We start from the raw sequence: 19441 nt of genomic DNA on the forward strand, positions 1-19441 counted from the left end.
GCATTGCTGCACTGATGGGGTATGCATTAGACGAAAAAAAAGAAGAAAAAGAAGAATAATACGCCCAGAAAAGAGGCGAAAAGGAGAAAAACGTAAAAAAACGTGAAAAAAAAGTAAGAGGAAGAGAAGGGAAAAAAAGGTGGAAATGGGTTTAAAAGTGATTTCGGCGGAGAAATATATATATATATATATATATATATATATACGCGCACACACACACATATATATAAACGTATTCTCCGTTGAGATATTGCAGCCGCTGCTGTGTCCAGGCCCAGGAGCCTTAGCACTGTGCTGTGATGTCACTCAATACCACTGACATCACTAGGTGTAAACAACATCTCTCCTTTGCTGTGTATGTGACTATGGAGCTGTTTGGTGATGTCGTCTATTATGGCCTTCATAGAAGCAACAGGAGATTGTTGCATCCATCTAGAACCCTCAGAACTACAGTGCTATGATGTCACTCACTTCCACAGGCCTTGCAGAGTGTAAACAACAACAACCCAGCTTTGTTGTGTATGTAACCATAGGGATTGTGATGTCACCTAGAACCTTCACAGCAGCGACAGCTTTATGAGGAGCATCAGCACTGCTCTGCCTGAGCAGAACCATCACCGCCATAGGTTGTCAAATAACCCGGATTTAACCCACACAGGTAAGTCCAATGGGGTGCAGGCATGTCCTCTATGCTTACAGCTTCCCGTGGGTGTTGGTTTGATACCGTTTGGGGACAGCCAAGGAGGCATCTGCAGGCAACAAAGGTAGGTGTGTGCTTGTGTGTGTGTTTCCTATGCAGATCCTAAGCCCAGTGTCACATGCAAGTAGGAGGAGTAAGAAGGGTTCCTGGCAAATCCGGGTTATGGATTGCATTTAAAAAGGCCCCGTGGGAGTGCAATGGGCCCCTGTCTTGCTGCTTAGCAATAATGGTATGGGTTTAGGTTCTGCTGTGTGTACTGGTGGTTGACTGCCCCCCAGCCCAGAGTGTGCATGGAAAATTGTCTGGCAGCCTCCCTGACAGCAAGCAGTGATAGTGCCCATGAAGGGGACCTTGTTGGGCCCGCCCCTTTCACGGTTATCGCTTCTCGGCCTTTTGGCTAAGATCAAGTGTAGTATCTGTTCTTATCAGTTTAATATCTGATACGTCCCCTATCTGGGGACCATATATTAAATGGATTTTTGAGAACGGGGGCCGATTTCGAAGCTTGCTTCCGTCGCCCTATGCATTGACCCGATATGGCAGTATCTTCGGGTACAGTGCACCACCCCCTTACAGGGTTAAAAAGAAAGATTCCTACTTTCATTGCTACCTGCTTGCTGGCTAGCCGGCTAGCCAGCCCTGTGGGCCTTGCTGCTGCTGCTGCTGCTGCAGCCAAAAAACAAAAGGTGGTGCTGCTGCTGCTTCTGCTGCTTCTGCTTGTGTCTGGCCGCTGTTGGAGCGTCCAGGCACAGGACTTCTGCTGCTGCCGACTAAATGGCCTCCTTAATTGGATCATTTGAGTAGCCAGCACACCTGTGCAGGTAGGGCATGACATGATAGGCAGCTGCCTTGATAGCGGGTGGGTGCTGAATGTTCCTAATTGACAAAATAAGATTAATGCTTATGAAGAAATATAAAATCTCATCCCTTCCCCAATATCGCGCCACACCCCTACCCCTTAATTCCCTGGTTGAACTTGATGGACATATGTCTTTTTTCGACCGTACTAACTATGTAACTATGTAACATAACATGGGGGGGTCTCCTGGCTGTTCACACAGGTGTGTCATTGCTGTACATTGACCATGCATTGCTTCTGTGGTATTGCAAAGGCAAAGACAAATGCTTCCAGCCATCCATTGCACTAATGGATTGGTCATCAGCTGGCTGTCTATGTCCCGCATCAATATAGACCAAAGTACAGAGGGTTAGGCTATGCTATAGTGCACCTACCTGATGCATCAGAAGGTGCGAGGCCCTTGCTAAATTCTGTGCACAGACTTTGAGATCTATGCTTTAGACTGTATCTAAACCTGCTCCAACATGGACTGACATTCTGGCCTACTTTCAGCCGATGCGACTTGTCTGTCGCTGAACAGTCGCTTTTTATGTATTCAGCACCTATGTATAATGTTGTAAAAATGCTCTAGAAGCTAAAGTCGCAGAAATGTCACACATATTTGGCCTGCAACTTTCTGTGCGACAAATTCAGACAGGAAAAATCAGTATAAATCCTTAGAAAATTATCCCCCAGTGTCTCCATCTGCTGGCGGTATTGAATAAGCATTGCTGCACTGATGGGGTATGCATTAGACGAAAAAAAAGAAGAAAAAGAAGAATAATACGCCCAGAAAAGAGGCGAAAAGGAGAAAAATGTAAAAAAACGTGAAAAAAAAGTAAGAGGAAGAGAAGGGAAAAAAAGGTGGAAATGGGTTTAAAAGTGATTTCGGCGGAGAAATATATATATATATATATATATATATATATATATATATATATATATATATATACGCGCACACACACACATATATATAAACGTATTCTCCGTTGAGATATTGCAGCCGCTGCTGTGTCCAGGCCCAGGAGCCTTAGCACTGTGCTGTGATGTCACTCAATACCACTGACATCACTAGGTGTAAACAACATCTCTCCTTTGCTGTGTATGTGACTATGGAGCTGTTTGGTGATGTCGTCTATTATGGCCTTCATAGAAGCAACAGGAGATTGTTGCATCCATCTAGAACCCTCAGAACTACAGTGCTATGATGTCACTCACTTCCACAGGCCTTGCAGAGTGTAAACAACAACAACCCAGCTTTGTTGTGTATGTAACCATAGGGATTGTGATGTCACCTAGAACCTTCACAGCAGCGACAGCTTTATGAGGAGCATCAGCACTGCTCTGCCTGAGCAGAACCATCACCGCCATAGGTTGTCAAATAACCCGGATTTAACCCACACAGGTAAGTCCAATGGGGTGCAGGCATGTCCTCTATGCTTACAGCTTCCCGTGGGTGTTGGTTTGATACCGTTTGGGGACAGCCAAGGAGGCATCTGCAGGCAACAAAGGTAGGTGTGTGCTTGTGTGTGTGTTTCCTATGCAGATCCTAAGCCCAGTGTCACATGCAAGTAGGAGGAGTAAGAAGGGTTCCTGGCAAATCCGGGTTATGGATTGCATTTAAAAAGGCCCCGTGGGAGTGCAATGGGCCCCTGTCTTGCTGCTTAGCAATAATGGTATGGGTTTAGGTTCTGCTGTGTGTACTGGTGGTTGACTGCCCCCCAGCCCAGAGTGTGCATGGAAAATTGTCTGGCAGCCTCCCTGACAGCAAGCAGTGATAGTGCCCATGAAGGGGACCTTGTTGGGCCCGCCCCTTTCACGGTTATCGCTTCTCGGCCTTTTGGCTAAGATCAAGTGTAGTATCTGTTCTTATCAGTTTAATATCTGATACGTCCCCTATCTGGGGACCATATATTAAATGGATTTTTGAGAACGGGGGCCGATTTCGAAGCTTGCTTCCGTCGCCCTATGCATTGACCCGATATGGCAGTATCTTCGGGTACAGTGCACCACCCCCTTACAGGGTTAAAAAGAAAGATTCCTACTTTCATTGCTACCTGCTTGCTGGCTAGCCAGCTAGCCAGCCCTGTGGGCCTTGCTGCTGCTGCTGCTGCAGCCAAAAAACAAAAGGTGGTGCTGCTGCTGCTTCTGCTGCTTCTGCTTGTGTCTGGCCGCTGTTGGAGCGTCCAGGCACAGGACTTCTGCTGCTGCTGACTAAATGGCCTCCTTAATTGGATCATTTGAGTAGCCAGCACACCTGTGCAGGTAGGGCATGACATGATAGGCAGCTGCCTTGATAGCGGGTGGGTGCTGAATGTTCCTAATTGACAAAATAAGATTAATGCTTATGAAGAAATATAAAATCTCATCCCTTCCCCAATATCGCGCCACACCCCTACCCCTTAATTCCCTGGTTGAACTTGATGGACATATGTCTTTTTTCGACCGTACTAACTATGTAACTATGTAACATAACATGGGGGGGTCTCCTGGCTGTTCACACAGGTGTGTCATTGCTGTACATTGACCATGCATTGCTTCTGTGGTATTGCAAAGGCAAAGACAAATGCTTCCAGCCATCCATTGCACTAATGGATTGGTCATCAGCTGGCTGTCTATGTCCCGCATCAATATAGACCAAAGTACAGAGGGTTAGGCTATGCTATAGTGCACCTACCTGATGCATCAGAAGGTGCGAGGCCCTTGCTAAATTCTGTGCACAGACTTTGAGATCTATGCTTTAGACTGTATCTAAACCTGCTCCAACATGGACTGACATTCTGGCCTACTTTCAGCCGATGCGACTTGTCTGTCGCTGAACAGTCGCTTTTTATGTATTCAGCACCTATGTATAATGTTGTAAAAATGCTCTAGAAGCTAAAGTCGCAGAAATGTCACACATATTTGGCCTGCAACTTTCTGTGCGACAAATTCAGACAGGAAAAATCAGTATAAATCCTTAGAAAATTATCCCCCAGTGTCTCCATCTGCTGGCGGTATTGAATAAGCATTGCTGCACTGATGGGGTATGCATTAGACGAAAAAAAAGAAGAAAAAGAAGAATAATACGCCCAGAAAAGAGGCGAAAAGGAGAAAAACGTAAAAAAACGTGAAAAAAAAGTAAGAGGAAGAGAAGGGAAAAAAAGGTGGAAATGGGTTTAAAAGTGATTTCGGCGGAGAAATATATATATATATATATATATATATATATATATATATATATACGCGCACACACACACATATATATAAACGTATTCTCCGTTGAGATATTGCAGCCGCTGCTGTGTCCAGGCCCAGGAGCCTTAGCACTGTGCTGTGATGTCACTCAATACCACTGACATCACTAGGTGTAAACAACATCTCTCCTTTGCTGTGTATGTGACTATGGAGCTGTTTGGTGATGTCGTCTATTACGGCCTTCATAGAAGCAACAGGAGATTGTTGCATCCATCTAGAACCCTCAGAACTACAGTGCTATGATGTCACTCACTTCCACAGGCCTTGCAGAGTGTAAACAACAACAACCCAGCTTTGTTGTGTATGTAACCATAGGGATTGTGATGTCACCTAGAACCTTCACAGCAGCGACAGCTTTATGAGGAGCATCAGCACTGCTCTGCCTGAGCAGAACCATCACCGCCATAGGTTGTCAAATAACCCGGATTTAACCCACACAGGTAAGTCCAATGGGGTGCAGGCATGTCCTCTATGCTTACAGCTTCCCGTGGGTGTTGGTTTGATACCGTTTGGGGACAGCCAAGGAGGCATCTGCAGGCAACAAAGGTAGGTGTGTGCTTGTGTGTGTGTTTCCTATGCAGATCCTAAGCCCAGTGTCACATGCAAGTAGGAGGAGTAAGAAGGGTTCCTGGCAAATCCGGGTTATGGATTGCATTTAAAAAGGCCCCGTGGGAGTGCAATGGGCCCCTGTCTTGCTGCTTAGCAATAATGGTATGGGTTTAGGTTCTGCTGTGTGTACTGGTGGTTGACTGCCCCCCAGCCCAGAGTGTGCATGGAAAATTGTCTGGCAGCCTCCCTGACAGCAAGCAGTGATAGTGCCCATGAAGGGGACCTTGTTGGGCCCGCCCCTTTCACGGTTATCGCTTCTCGGCCTTTTGGCTAAGATCAAGTGTAGTATCTGTTCTTATCAGTTTAATATCTGATACGTCCCCTATCTGGGGACCATATATTAAATGGATTTTTGAGAACGGGGGCCGATTTCGAAGCTTGCTTCCGTCGCCCTATGCATTGACCCGATATGGCAGTATCTTCGGGTACAGTGCACCACCCCCTTACAGGGTTAAAAAGAAAGATTCCTACTTTCATTGCTACCTGCTTGCTGGCTAGCCAGCTAGCCAGCCCTGTGGGCCTTGCTGCTGCTGCTGCTGCTGCAGCCAAAAAACAAAAGGTGGTGCTGCTGCTGCTTCTGCTGCTTCTGCTTGTGTCTGGCCGCTGTTGGAGCGTCCAGGCACAGGACTTCTGCTGCTGCTGACTAAATGGCCTCCTTAATTGGATCATTTGAGTAGCCAGCACACCTGTGCAGGTAGGGCATGACATGATAGGCAGCTGCCTTGATAGCGGGTGGGTGCTGAATGTTCCTAATTGACAAAATAAGATTAATGCTTATGAAGAAATATAAAATCTCATCCCTTCCCCAATATCGCGCCACACCCCTACCCCTTAATTCCCTGGTTGAACTTGATGGACATATGTCTTTTTTCGACCGTACTAACTATGTAACTATGTAACATAACATGGGGGGGTCTCCTGGCTGTTCACACAGGTGTGTCATTGCTGTACATTGACCATGCATTGCTTCTGTGGTATTGCAAAGGCAAAGACAAATGCTTCCAGCCATCCATTGCACTAATGGATTGGTCATCAGCTGGCTGTCTATGTCCCGCATCAATATAGACCAAAGTACAGAGGGTTAGGCTATGCTATAGTGCACCTACCTGATGCATCAGAAGGTGCGAGGCCCTTGCTAAATTCTGTGCACAGACTTTGAGATCTATGCTTTAGACTGTATCTAAACCTGCTCCAACATGGACTGACATTCTGGCCTACTTTCAGCCGATGCGACTTGTCTGTCGCTGAACAGTCGCTTTTTATGTATTCAGCACCTATGTATAATGTTGTAAAAATGCTCTAGAAGCTAAAGTCGCAGAAATGTCACACATATTTGGCCTGCAACTTTCTGTGCGACAAATTCAGACAGGAAAAATCAGTATAAATCCTTAGAAAATTATCCCCCAGTGTCTCCATCTGCTGGCGGTATTGAATAAGCATTGCTGCACTGATGGGGTATGCATTAGACGAAAAAAAAGAAGAAAAAGAAGAATAATACGCCCAGAAAAGAGGCGAAAAGGAGAAAAACGTAAAAAAACGTGAAAAAAAAGTAAGAGGAAGAGAAGGGAAAAAAAGGTGGAAATGGGTTTAAAAGTGATTTCGGCGGAGAAATATATATATATATATATATATATATATATATATATATATACGCGCACACACACACATATATATAAACGTATTCTCCGTTGAGATATTGCAGCCGCTGCTGTGTCCAGGCCCAGGAGCCTTAGCACTGTGCTGTGATGTCACTCAATACCACTGACATCACTAGGTGTAAACAACATCTCTCCTTTGCTGTGTATGTGACTATGGAGCTGTTTGGTGATGTCGTCTATTATGGCCTTCATAGAAGCAACAGGAGATTGTTGCATCCATCTAGAACCCTCAGAACTACAGTGCTATGATGTCACTCACTTCCACAGGCCTTGCAGAGTGTAAACAACAACAACCCAGCTTTGTTGTGTATGTAACCATAGGGATTGTGATGTCACCTAGAACCTTCACAGCAGCGACAGCTTTATGAGGAGCATCAGCACTGCTCTGCCTGAGCAGAACCATCACCGCCATAGGTTGTCAAATAACCCGGATTTAACCCACACAGGTAAGTCCAATGGGGTGCAGGCATGTCCTCTATGCTTACAGCTTCCCGTGGGTGTTGGTTTGATACCGTTTGGGGACAGCCAAGGAGGCATCTGCAGGCAACAAAGGTAGGTGTGTGCTTGTGTGTGTGTTTCCTATGCAGATCCTAAGCCCAGTGTCACATGCAAGTAGGAGGAGTAAGAAGGGTTCCTGGCAAATCCGGGTTATGGATTGCATTTAAAAAGGCCCCGTGGGAGTGCAATGGGCCCCTGTCTTGCTGCTTAGCAATAATGGTATGGGTTTAGGTTCTGCTGTGTGTACTGGTGGTTGACTGCCCCCCAGCCCAGAGTGTGCATGGAAAATTGTCTGGCAGCCTCCCTGACAGCAAGCAGTGATAGTGCCCATGAAGGGGACCTTGTTGGGCCCGCCCCTTTCACGGTTATCGCTTCTCGGCCTTTTGGCTAAGATCAAGTGTAGTATCTGTTCTTATCAGTTTAATATCTGATACGTCCCCTATCTGGGGACCATATATTAAATGGATTTTTGAGAACGGGGGCCGATTTCGAAGCTTGCTTCCGTCGCCCTATGCATTGACCCGATATGGCAGTATCTTCGGGTACAGTGCACCACCCCCCTTACAGGGTTAAAAAGAAAGATTCCTACTTTCATTGCTACCTGCTTGCTGGCTAGCCAGCTAGCCAGCCCTGTGGGCCTCGCTGCTGCTGCTGCTGCTGCAGCCAAAAAACAAAAGGTGGTGCTGCTGCTGCTTCTGCTGCTTCTGCTTGTGTCTGGCCGCTGTTGGAGCGTCCAGGCACAGGACTTCTGCTGCTGCTGACTAAATGGCCTCCTTAATTGGATCATTTGAGTAGCCAGCACACCTGTGCAGGTAGGGCATGACATGATAGGCAGCTGCCTTGATAGCGGGTGGGTGCTGAATGTTCCTAATTGACAAAATAAGATTAATGCTTATGAAGAAATATAAAATCTCATCCCTTCCCCAATATCGCGCCACACCCCTACCCCTTAATTCCCTGGTTGAACTTGATGGACATATGTCTTTTTTCGACCGTACTAACTATGTAACTATGTAACATAACATGGGGGGGTCTCCTGGCTGTTCACACAGGTGTGTCATTGCTGTACATTGACCATGCATTGCTTCTGTGGTATTGCAAAGGCAAAGACAAATGCTTCCAGCCATCCATTGCACTAATGGATTGGTCATCAGCTGGCTGTCTATGTCCCGCATCAATATAGACCAAAGTACAGAGGGTTAGGCTATGCTATAGTGCACCTACCTGATGCATCAGAAGGTGCGAGGCCCTTGCTAAATTCTGTGCACAGACTTTGAGATCTATGCTTTAGACTGTATCTAAACCTGCTCCAACATGGACTGACATTCTGGCCTACTTTCAGCCGATGCGACTTGTCTGTCGCTGAACAGTCGCTTTTTATGTATTCAGCACCTATGTATAATGTTGTAAAAATGCTCTAGAAGCTAAAGTCGCAGAAATGTCACACATATTTGGCCTGCAACTTTCTGTGCGACAAATTCAGACAGGAAAAATCAGTATAAATCCTTAGAAAATTATCCCCCAGTGTCTCCATCTGCTGGCGGTATTGAATAAGCATTGCTGCACTGATGGGGTATGCATTAGACGAAAAAAAAGAAGAAAAAGAAGAATAATACGCCCAGAAAAGAGGCGAAAAGGAGAAAAACGTAAAAAAACGTGAAAAAAAAGTAAGAGGAAGAGAAGGGAAAAAAAGGTGGAAATGGGTTTAAAAGTGATTTCGGCGGAGAAATATATATATATATATATATATATATATATATATATATACGCGCACACACACACATATATATAAACGTATTCTCCGTTGAGATATTGCAGCCGCTGCTGTGTCCAGGCCCAGGAGCCTTAGCACTGTGCTGTGATGTCACTCAATACCACTGACATCACTAGGTGTAAACAACATCTCTCCTTTGCTGTGTATGTGACTATGGAGCTGTTTGGTGATGTCGTCTATTATGGCCTTCATAGAAGCAACAGGAGATTGTTGCATCCATCTAGAACCCTCAGAACTACAGTGCTATGATGTCACTCACTTCCACAGGCCTTGCAGAGTGTAAACAACAACAACCCAGCTTTGTTGTGTATGTAACCATAGGGATTGTGATGTCACCTAGAACCTTCACAGCAGCGACAGCTTTATGAGGAGCATCAGCACTGCTCTGCCTGAGCAGAACCATCACCGCCATAGGTTGTCAAATAACCCGGATTTAACCCACACAGGTAAGTCCAATGGGGTGCAGGCATGTCCTCTATGCTTACAGCTTCCCGTGGGTGTTGGTTTGATACCGTTTGGGGACAGCCAAGGAGGCATCTGCAGGCAACAAAGGTAGGTGTGTGCTTGTGTGTGTGTTTCCTATGCAGATCCTAAGCCCAGTGTCACATGCAAGTAGGAGGAGTAAGAAGGGTTCCTGGCAAATCCGGGTTATGGATTGCATTTAAAAAGGCCCCGTGGGAGTGCAATGGGCCCCTGTCTTGCTGCTTAGCAATAATGGTATGGGTTTAGGTTCTGCTGTGTGTACTGGTGGTTGACTGCCCCCCAGCCCAGAGTGTGCATGGAAAATTGTCTGGCAGCCTCCCTGACAGCAAGCAGTGATAGTGCCCATGAAGGGGACCTTGTTGGGCCCGCCCCTTTCACGGTTATCGCTTCTCGGCCTTTTGGCTAAGATCAAGTGTAGTATCTGTTCTTATCAGTTTAATATCTGATACGTCCCCTATCTGGGGACCATATATTAAATGGATTTTTGAGAACGGGGGCCGATTTCGAAGCTTGCTTCCGTCGCCCTATGCATTGACCCGATATGGCAGTATCTTCGGGTACAGTGCACCACCCCCTTACAGGGTTAAAAAGAAAGATTCCTACTTTCATTGCTACCTGCTTGCTGGCTAGCCAGCTAGCCAGCCCTGTGGGCCTTGCTGCTGCTGCTGCTGCTGCAGCCAAAAAACAAAAGGTGGTGCTGCTGCTGCTTCTGCTGCTTCTGCTTGTGTCTGGCCGCTGTTGGAGCGTCCAGGCACAGGACTTCTGCTGCTGCTGACTAAATGGCCTCCTTAATTGGATCATTTGAGTAGCCAGCACACCTGTGCAGGTAGGGCATGACATGATAGGCAGCTGCCTTGATAGCGGGTGGGTGCTGAATGTTCCTAATTGACAAAATAAGATTAATGCTTATGAAGAAATATAAAATCTCATCCCTTCCCCAATATCGCGCCACACCCCTACCCCTTAATTCCCTGGTTGAACTTGATGGACATATGTCTTTTTTCGACCGTACTAACTATGTAACTATGTAACATAACATGGGGGGGTCTCCTGGCTGTTCACACAGGTGTATCATTGCTGTACATTGACCATGCATTGCTTCTGTGGTATTGCAAAGGCAAAGACAAATGCTTCCAGCCATCCATTGCACTAATGGATTGGTCATCAGCTGGCTGTCTATGTCCCGCATCAATATAGACCAAAGTACAGAGGGTTAGGCTATGCTATAGTGCACCTACCTGATGCATCAGAAGGTGCGAGGCCCTTGCTAAATTCTGTGCACAGACTTTGAGATCTATGCTTTAGACTGTATCTAAACCTGCTCCAACATGGACTGACATTCTGGCCTACTTTCAGCCGATGCGACTTGTCTGTCGCTGAACAGTCGCTTTTTATGTATTCAGCACCTATGTATAATGTTGTAAAAATGCTCTAGAAGCTAAAGTCGCAGAAATGTCACACATATTTGGCCTGCAACTTTCTGTGCGACAAATTCAGACAGGAAAAATCAGTATAAATCCTTAGAAAATTATCCCCCAGTGTCTCCATCTGCTGGCGGTATTGAATAAGCATTGCTGCACTGATGGGGTATGCATTAGACGAAAAAAAAGAAGAAAAAGAAGAATAATACGCCCAGAAAAGAGGCGAAAAGGAGAAAAACGTAAAAAAACGTGAAAAAAAAGTAAGAGGAAGAGAAGGGAAAAAAAGGTGGAAATGGGTTTAAAAGTGATTTCGGCGGAGAAATATATATATATATATATATATATATATATATATATATATATATATATACGCGCACACACACACATATATATAAACGTATTCTCCGTTGAGATATTGCAGCCGCTGCTGTGTCCAGGCCCAGGAGCCTTAGCACTGTGCTGTGATGTCACTCAATACCACTGACATCACTAGGTGTAAACAACATCTCTCCTTTGCTGTGTATGTGACTATGGAGCTGTTTGGTGATGTCGTCTATTATGGCCTTCATAGAAGCAACAGGAGATTGTTGCATCCATCTAGAACCCTCAGAACTACAGTGCTATGATGTCACTCACTTCCACAGGCCTTGCAGAGTGTAAACAACAACAACCCAGCTTTGTTGTGTATGTAACCATAGGGATTGTGATGTCACCTAGAACCTTCACAGCAGCGACAACTTTATGAGGAGCATCAGCACTGCACTGCCTGAGCAGAACCATCACCGCCATAGGTTGTCAAATAACCCGGATTTAACCCACACAGGTAAGTCCAATGGGGTGCAGGCATGTCCTCTATGCTTACAGCTTCCCGTGGGTGTTGGTTTGATACCGTTTGGGGACAGCCAAGGAGGCATCTGCAGGCAACAAAGGTAGGTGTGTGCTTGTGTGTGTGTTTCCTATGCAGATCCTAAGCCCAGTGTCACATGCAAGTAGGAGGAGTAAGAAGGGTTCCTGGCAAATCCGGGTTATGGATTGCATTTAAAAAGGCCCCGTGGGAGTGCAATGGGCCCCTGTCTTGCTGCTTAGCAATAATGGTATGGGTTTAGGTTCTGCTGTGTGTACTGGTGGTTGACTGCCCCCCAGCCCAGAGTGTGCATGGAAAATTGTCTGGCAGCCTCCCTGACAGCAAGCAGTGATAGTGCCCATGAAGGGGACCTTGTTGGGCCCGCCCCTTTCACGGTTATCGCTTCTCGGCCTTTTGGCTAAGATCAAGTGTAGTATCTGTTCTTATCAGTTTAATATCTGATACGTCCCCTATCTGGGGACCATATATTAAATGGATTTTTGAGAACGGGGGCCGATTTCGAAGCTTGCTTCCGTCGCCCTATGCATTGACCCGATATGGCAGTATCTTCGGGTACAGTGCACCACCCCCTTACAGGGTTAAAAAGAAAGATTCCTACTTTCATTGCTACCTGCTTGCTGGCTAGCCAGCTAGCCAGCCCTGTGGGCCTTGCTGCTGCTGCTGCTGCTGCAGCCAAAAAACAAAAGGTGGTGCTGCTGCTGCTTCTGCTGCTTCTGCTTGTGTCTGGCCGCTGTTGGAGCGTCCAGGCACAGGACTTCTGCTGCTGCTGACTAAATGGCCTCCTTAATTGGATCATTTGAGTAGCCAGCACACCTGTGCAGGTAGGGCATGACATGATAGGCAGCTGCCTTGATAGCGGGTGGGTGCTGAATGTTCCTAATTGACAAAATAAGATTAATGCTTATGAAGAAATATAAAATCTCATCCCTTCCCCAATATCGCGCCACACCCCTACCCCTTAATTCCCTGGTTGAACTTGATGGACATATGTCTTTTTTCGACCGTACTAACTATGTAACTATGTAACATAACATGGGGGGGTCTCCTGGCTGTTCACACAGGTGTGTCATTGCTGTACATTGACCATGCATTGCTTCTGTGGTATTGCAAAGGCAAAGACAAATGCTTCCAGCCATCCATTGCACTAATGGATTGGTCATCAGCTGGCTGTCTATGTCCCGCATCAATATAGACCAAAGTACAGAGGGTTAGGCTATGCTATTGTGCACCTACCTGATGCATCAGAAGGTGCGAGGCCCTTGCTAAATTCTGTGCACAGACTTTGAGATCTATGCTTTAGACTGTATCTAAACCTGCTCCAACATGGACTGACATTCTGGCCTACTTTCAGCCGATGCGACTTGTCTGTCGCTGAACAGTCGCTTTTTATGTATTCAGCACCTATGTATAATGTTGTAAAAATGCTCTAGAAGCTAAAGTCGCAGAAATGTCACACATATTTGGCCTGCAACTTTCTGTGCGACAAATTCAGACAGGAAAAATCAGTATAAATCCTTAGAAAATTATCCCCCAGTGTCTCCATCTGCTGGCGGTATTGAATAAGCATTGCTGCACTGATGGGGTATGCATTAGACGAAAAAAAAGAAGAAAAAGAAGAATAATACGCCCAGAAAAGAGGCGAAAAGGAGAAAAACGTTAAAAAACGTGAAAAAAAAGTAAGAGGAAGAGAAGGGAAAAAAAGGTGGAAATGGGTTTAAAAGTGATTTCGGCGGAGAAATATATATATATATATATATATATATATATATATATATATATATACGCGCACACACACACATATATATAAACGTATTCTCCGTTGAGATATTGCAGCCGCTGCTGTGTCCAGGCCCAGGAGCCTTAGCACTGTGCTGTGATGTCACTCAATACCACTGACATCACTAGGTGTAAACAACATCTCTCCTTTGCTGTGTATGTGACTATGGAGCTGTTTGGTGATGTCGTCTATTATGGCCTTCATAGAAGCAACAGGAGATTGTTGCATCCATCTAGAACCCTCAGAACTACAGTGCTATGATGTCACTCACTTCCACAGGCCTTGCAGAGTGTAAACAACAACAACCCAGCTTTGTTGTGTATGTAACCATAGGGATTGTGATGTCACCTAGAACCTTCACAGCAGCGACAGCTTTATGAGGAGCATCAGCACTGCTCTGCCTGAGCAGAACCATCACCGCCATAGGTTGTCAAATAACCCGGATTTAACCCACACAGGTAAGTCCAATGGGGTGCAGGCATGTCCTCTATGCTTACAGCTTCCCGTGGGTGTTGGTTTGATACCGTTTGGGGACAGCCAAGGAGGCATCTGCAGGCAACAAAGGTAGGTGTGTGCTTGTGTGTGTGTTTCCTATGCAGATCCTAAGCCCAGTGTCACATGCAAGTAGGAGGAGTAAGAAGGGTTCCTGGCAAATCCGGGTTATGGATTGCATTTAAAAAGGCCCCGTGGGAGTGCAATGGGCCCCTGTCTTGCTGCTTAGCAATAATGGTATGGGTTTAGGTTCTGCTGTGTGTACTGGTGGTTGACTGCCCCCCAGCCCAGAGTGTGCATGGAAAATTGTCTGGCAGCCTCCCTGACAGCAAGCAGTGATAGTGCCCATGAAGGGGACCTTGTTGGGCCCGCCCCTTTCACGGTTATCGCTTCTCGGCCTTTTGGCTAAGATCAAGTGTAGTATCTGTTCTTATCAGTTTAATATCTGATACGTCCCCTATCTGGGGACCATATATTAAATGGATTTTTGAGAACGGGGGCCGATTTCGAAGCTTGCTTCCGTCGCCCTATGCATTGACCCGATATGGCAGTATCTTCGGGTACAGTGCACCACCCCCTTACAGGGTTAAAAAGAAAGATTCCTACTTTCATTGCTACCTGCTTGCTGGCTAGCCAGCTAGCCAGCCCTGTGGGCCTTGCTGCTGCTGCTGCAGCCAAAAAACAAAAGGTGGTGCTGCTGCTGCTTCTGCTGCTTCTGCTTGTGTCTGGCCGCTGTTGGAGCGTCCAGGCACAGGACTTCTGCTGCTGCTGACTAAATGGCCTCCTTAATTGGATCATTTGAGTAGCCAGCACACCTGTGCAGGTAGGGCATGACATGATAGGCAGCTGCCTTGATAGCGGGTGGGTGCTGAATGTTCCTAATTGACAAAATAAGATTAATGCTTATGAAGAAATATAAAATCTCATCCCTTCCCCAATATCGCGCCACACCCCTACCCCTTAATTCCCTGGTTGAACTTGATGGACATATGTCTTTTTTCGACCGTACTAACTATGTAACTATGTAACATAACATGGGGGGGTCTCCTGGCTGTTCACACAGGTGTGTCATTGCTGTACATTGACCATGCATTGCTTCTGTGGTATTGCAAAGGCAAAGACAAATGCTTCCAGCCATCCATTGCACTAATGGATTGGTCATCAGCTGGCTGTCTATGTCCCGCATCAATATAGACCAAAGTACAGAGGGTTAGGCTATGCTATAGTGCACCTACCTGATGCATCAGAAGGTGCGAGGCCCTTGCTAAATTCTGTGCACAGACTTTGAGATCTATGCTTTAGACTGTATCTAAACCTGCTCCAACATGGACTGACATTCTGGCCTACTTTCAGCCGATGCGACTTGTCTGTCGCTGAACAGTCGCTTTTTATGTATTCAGCACCTATGTATAATGTTGTAAAAATGCTCTAGAAGCTAAAGTCGCAGAAATGTCACACATATTTGGCCTGCAACTTTCTGTGCGACAAATTCAGACAGGAAAAATCAGTATAAATCCTTAGAAAATTATCCCCCAGTGTCTCCATCTGCTGGCGGTATTGAATAAGCATTGCTGCACTGATGGGGGATGCATTAGACGAAAAAAAAGAAGAAAAAGAAGAATAATACGCCCAGAAAAGAGGCGAAAAGGAGAAAAACGTAAAAAAACGTGAAAAAAAAGTAAGAGGAAGAGAAGGGAAAAAAAGGTGGAAATGGGTTTAAAAGTGATTTCGGCGGAGAAATATATATATATATATATATATATATATATATATATATATATATATATACGCGCACACACACACATATATATAAACGTATTCTCCGTTGAGATATTGCAGCCGCTGCTGTGTCCAGGCCCAGGAGCCTTAGCACTGTGCTGTGATGTCACTCAATACCACTGACATCACTAGGTGTAAACAACATCTCTCCTTTGCTGTGTATGTGACTATGGAGCTGTTTGGTGATGTCGTCTATTATGGCCTTCATAGAAGCAACAGGAGATTGTTGCATCCATCTAGAACCCTCAGAACTACAGTGCTATGATGTCACTCACTTCCACAGGCCTTGCAGAGTGTAAACAACAACAACCCAGCTTTGTTGTGTATGTAACCATAGGGATTGTGATGTCACCTAGAACCTTCACAGCAGCGACAGCTTTATGAGGAGCATCAGCACTGCTCTGCCTGAGCAGAACCATCACCGCCATAGGTTGTCAAATAACCCGGATTTAACCCACACAGGTAAGTCCAATGGGGTGCAGGCATGTCCTCTATGCTTACAGCTTCCCGTGGGTGTTGGTTTGATACCGTTTGGGGACAGCTAAGGAGGCATCTGCAGGCAACAAAGGTAGGTGTGTGCTTGTGTGTGTGTTTCCTATGCAGATCCTAAGCCCAGTGTCACATGCAAGTAGGAGGAGTAAGAAGGGTTCCTGGCAAATCCGGGTTATGGATTGCATTTAAAAAGGCCCCGTGGGAGTGCAATGGGCCCCTGTCTTGCTGCTTAGCAATAATGGTATGGGTTTAGGTTCTGCTGTGTGTACTGGTGGTTGACTGCCCCCCAGCCCAGAGTGTGCATGGAAAATTGTCTGGCAGCCTCCCTGACAGCAAGCAGTGATAGTGCCCATGAAGGGGACCTTGTTGGGCCCGCCCCTTTCACGGTTATCGCTTCTCGGCCTTTTGGCTAAGATCAAGTGTAGTATCTGTTCTTATCAGTTTAATATCTGATACGTCCCCTATCTGGGGACCATATATTAAATGGATTTTTGAGAACGGGGGCCGATTTCGAAGCTTGCTTCCGTCGCCCTATGCATTGACCCGATATGGCAGTATCTTCGGGTACAGTGCACCACCCCCTTACAGGGTTAAAAAGAAAGATTCCTACTTTCATTGCTACCTGCTTGCTGGCTAGCCAGCTAGCCAGCCCTGTGGGCCTTGCTGCTGCTGCTGCTGCTGCAGCCAAAAAACAAAAGGTGGTGCTGCTGCTGCTTCTGCTGCTTCTGCTTGTGTCTGGCCGCTGTTGGAGCGTCCAGGCACAGGACTTCTGCTGCTGCTGACTAAATGGCCTCCTTAATTGGATCATTTGAGTAGCCAGCACACCTGTGCAGGTAGGGCATGACATGATAGGCAGCTGCCTTGATAGCGGGTGGGTGCTGAATGTTCCTAATTGACAAAATAAGATTAATGCTTATGAAGAAATATAAAATCTCATCCCTTCCCCAATATCGCGCCACACCCCTACCCCTTAATTCCCTGGTTGAACTTGATGGACATATGTCTTTTTTCGACCGTACTAACTATGTAACTATGTAACATAACATGGGGGGGTCTCCTGGCTGTTCACACAGGTGTGTCATTGCTGTACATTGACCATGCATTGCTTCTGTGGTATTGCAAAGGCAAAGACAAATGCTTCCAGCCATCCATTGCACTAATGGATTGGTCATCAGCTGGCTGTCTATGTCCCGCATCAATATAGACCAAAGTACAGAGGGTTAGGCTATGCTATAGTGCACCTACCTGATGCATCAGAAGGTGCGAGGCCCTTGCTAAATTCTGTGCACAGACTTTGAGATCTATGCTTTAGACTGTATCTAAACCTGCTCCAACATGGACTGACATTCTGGCCTACTTTCAGCCGATGCGACTTGTCTGTCGCTGAACAGTCGCTTTTTATGTATTCAGCACCTATGTATAATGTTGTAAAAATGCTCTAGAAGCTAAAGTCGCAGAAATGTCACACATATTTGGCCTGCAACTTTCTGTGCGACAAATTCAGACAGGAAAAATCAGTATAAATCCTTAGAAAATTATCCCCCAGTGTCTCCATCTGCTGGCGGTATTGAATAAGCATTGCTGCACTGATGGGGTATGCATTAGACGAAAAAAAAGAAGAAAAAGAAGAATAATACGCCCAGAAAAGAGGCGAAAAGGAGAAAAACGTAAAAAAACGTGAAAAAAAAGTAAGAGGAAGAGAAGGGAAAAAAAGGTGGAAATGGGTTTAAAAGTGATTTCGGCGGAGAAATATATATATATATATATATATATATATATATATATACGCGCACACACACACATATATATAAACGTATTCTCCGTTGAGATATTGCAGCCGCTGCTGTGTCCAGGCCCAGGAGCCTTAGCACTGTGCTGTGATGTCACTCAATACCACTGACATCACTAGGTGTAAACAACATCTCTCCTTTGCTGTGTATGTGACTATGGAGCTGTTTGGTGATGTCGTCTATTATGGCCTTCATAGAAGCAACAGGAGATTGTTGCATCCATCTAGAACCCTCAGAACTACAGTGCTATGATGTCACTCACTTCCACAGGCCTTGCAGAGTGTAAACAACAACAACCCAGCTTTGTTGTGTATGTAACCATAGGGATTGTGATGTCACCTAGAACCTTCACAGCAGCGACAGCTTTATGAGGAGCATCAGCACTGCTCTGCCTGAGCAGAACCATCACCGCCATAGGTTGTCAAATAACCCGGATTTAACCCACACAGGTAAGTCCAATGGGGTGCAGGCATGTCCTCTATGCTTACAGCTTCCCGTGGGTGTTGGTTTGATACCGTTTGGGGACAGCCAAGGAGGCATCTGCAGGCAACAAAGGTAGGTGTGTGCTTGTGTGTGTGTTTCCTATGCAGATCCTAAGCCCAGTGTCACATGCAAGTAGGAGGAGTAAGAAGGGTTCCTGGCAAATCCGGGTTATGGATTGCATTTAAAAAGGCCCCGTGGGAGTGCAATGGGCCCCTGTCTTGCTGCTTAGCAATAATGGTATGGGTTTAGGTTCTGCTGTGTGTACTGGTGGTTGACTGCCCCCCAGCCCAGAGTGTGCATGGAAAATTGTCTGGCAGCCTCCCTGACAGCAAGCAGTGATAGTGCCCATGAAGGGGACCTTGTTGGGCCCGCCCCTTTCACGGTTATCGCTTCTCGGCCTTTTGGCTAAGATCAAGTGTAGTATCTGTTCTTATCAGTTTTCATGCTGGTGGGGATGGGTGCTGCATGGAGGATGCAGGTGTACCAGGGCTTTCCGGGGCTGGTTCTGAGGAATCAGCTCGACGGCTGCCCCGATGTGACCTGTT

The 19441-nt window shown here is 46.1% G+C and overlaps 8 non-coding genes and 1 pseudogene across 8 annotated transcripts; all 9 read left to right on the forward strand.

Moving 5' to 3' along the window:
- The first annotated feature begins 1077 nt into the window (after positions 1–1077).
- Positions 1078–1268, forward strand: LOC130307639 (U2 spliceosomal RNA). The gene has a single exon (XR_008856802.1). It is a non-coding gene; the product is annotated as a U2 spliceosomal RNA (small nuclear RNA).
- A 2094-nt stretch (positions 1269–3362) lies between these two features.
- LOC130307640 (U2 spliceosomal RNA) lies at positions 3363–3553 on the forward strand. The gene has a single exon (XR_008856803.1). It is a non-coding gene; the product is annotated as a U2 spliceosomal RNA (small nuclear RNA).
- A 2081-nt stretch (positions 3554–5634) lies between these two features.
- On the forward strand, positions 5635–5825 carry LOC130307641 (U2 spliceosomal RNA). The gene has a single exon (XR_008856804.1). It is a non-coding gene; the product is annotated as a U2 spliceosomal RNA (small nuclear RNA).
- A 2082-nt stretch (positions 5826–7907) lies between these two features.
- On the forward strand, positions 7908–8098 carry LOC130307643 (U2 spliceosomal RNA). The gene has a single exon (XR_008856805.1). It is a non-coding gene; the product is annotated as a U2 spliceosomal RNA (small nuclear RNA).
- Positions 8099–10179: 2081 nt separating this feature from the next.
- LOC130307644 (U2 spliceosomal RNA) lies at positions 10180–10370 on the forward strand. Its single transcript, XR_008856806.1, has one exon. It is a non-coding gene; the product is annotated as a U2 spliceosomal RNA (small nuclear RNA).
- Positions 10371–12460: 2090 nt separating this feature from the next.
- Positions 12461–12651, forward strand: LOC130307645 (U2 spliceosomal RNA). Its single transcript, XR_008856807.1, has one exon. It is a non-coding gene; the product is annotated as a U2 spliceosomal RNA (small nuclear RNA).
- A 2086-nt stretch (positions 12652–14737) lies between these two features.
- On the forward strand, positions 14738–14928 carry LOC130307646 (U2 spliceosomal RNA). Its single transcript, XR_008856808.1, has one exon. It is a non-coding gene; the product is annotated as a U2 spliceosomal RNA (small nuclear RNA).
- A 2084-nt stretch (positions 14929–17012) lies between these two features.
- On the forward strand, positions 17013–17203 carry LOC130307647 (U2 spliceosomal RNA). The gene has a single exon (XR_008856809.1). It is a non-coding gene; the product is annotated as a U2 spliceosomal RNA (small nuclear RNA).
- Positions 17204–19281: 2078 nt separating this feature from the next.
- On the forward strand, positions 19282–19441 carry LOC130307813 (U2 spliceosomal RNA; annotated as a pseudogene).

This window comes from Hyla sarda, unplaced genomic scaffold (assembly GCF_029499605.1).
Source record: "Hyla sarda isolate aHylSar1 unplaced genomic scaffold, aHylSar1.hap1 scaffold_144, whole genome shotgun sequence".
In the NCBI taxonomy this organism is placed as follows: domain Eukaryota; kingdom Metazoa; phylum Chordata; class Amphibia; order Anura; family Hylidae; genus Hyla; species Hyla sarda.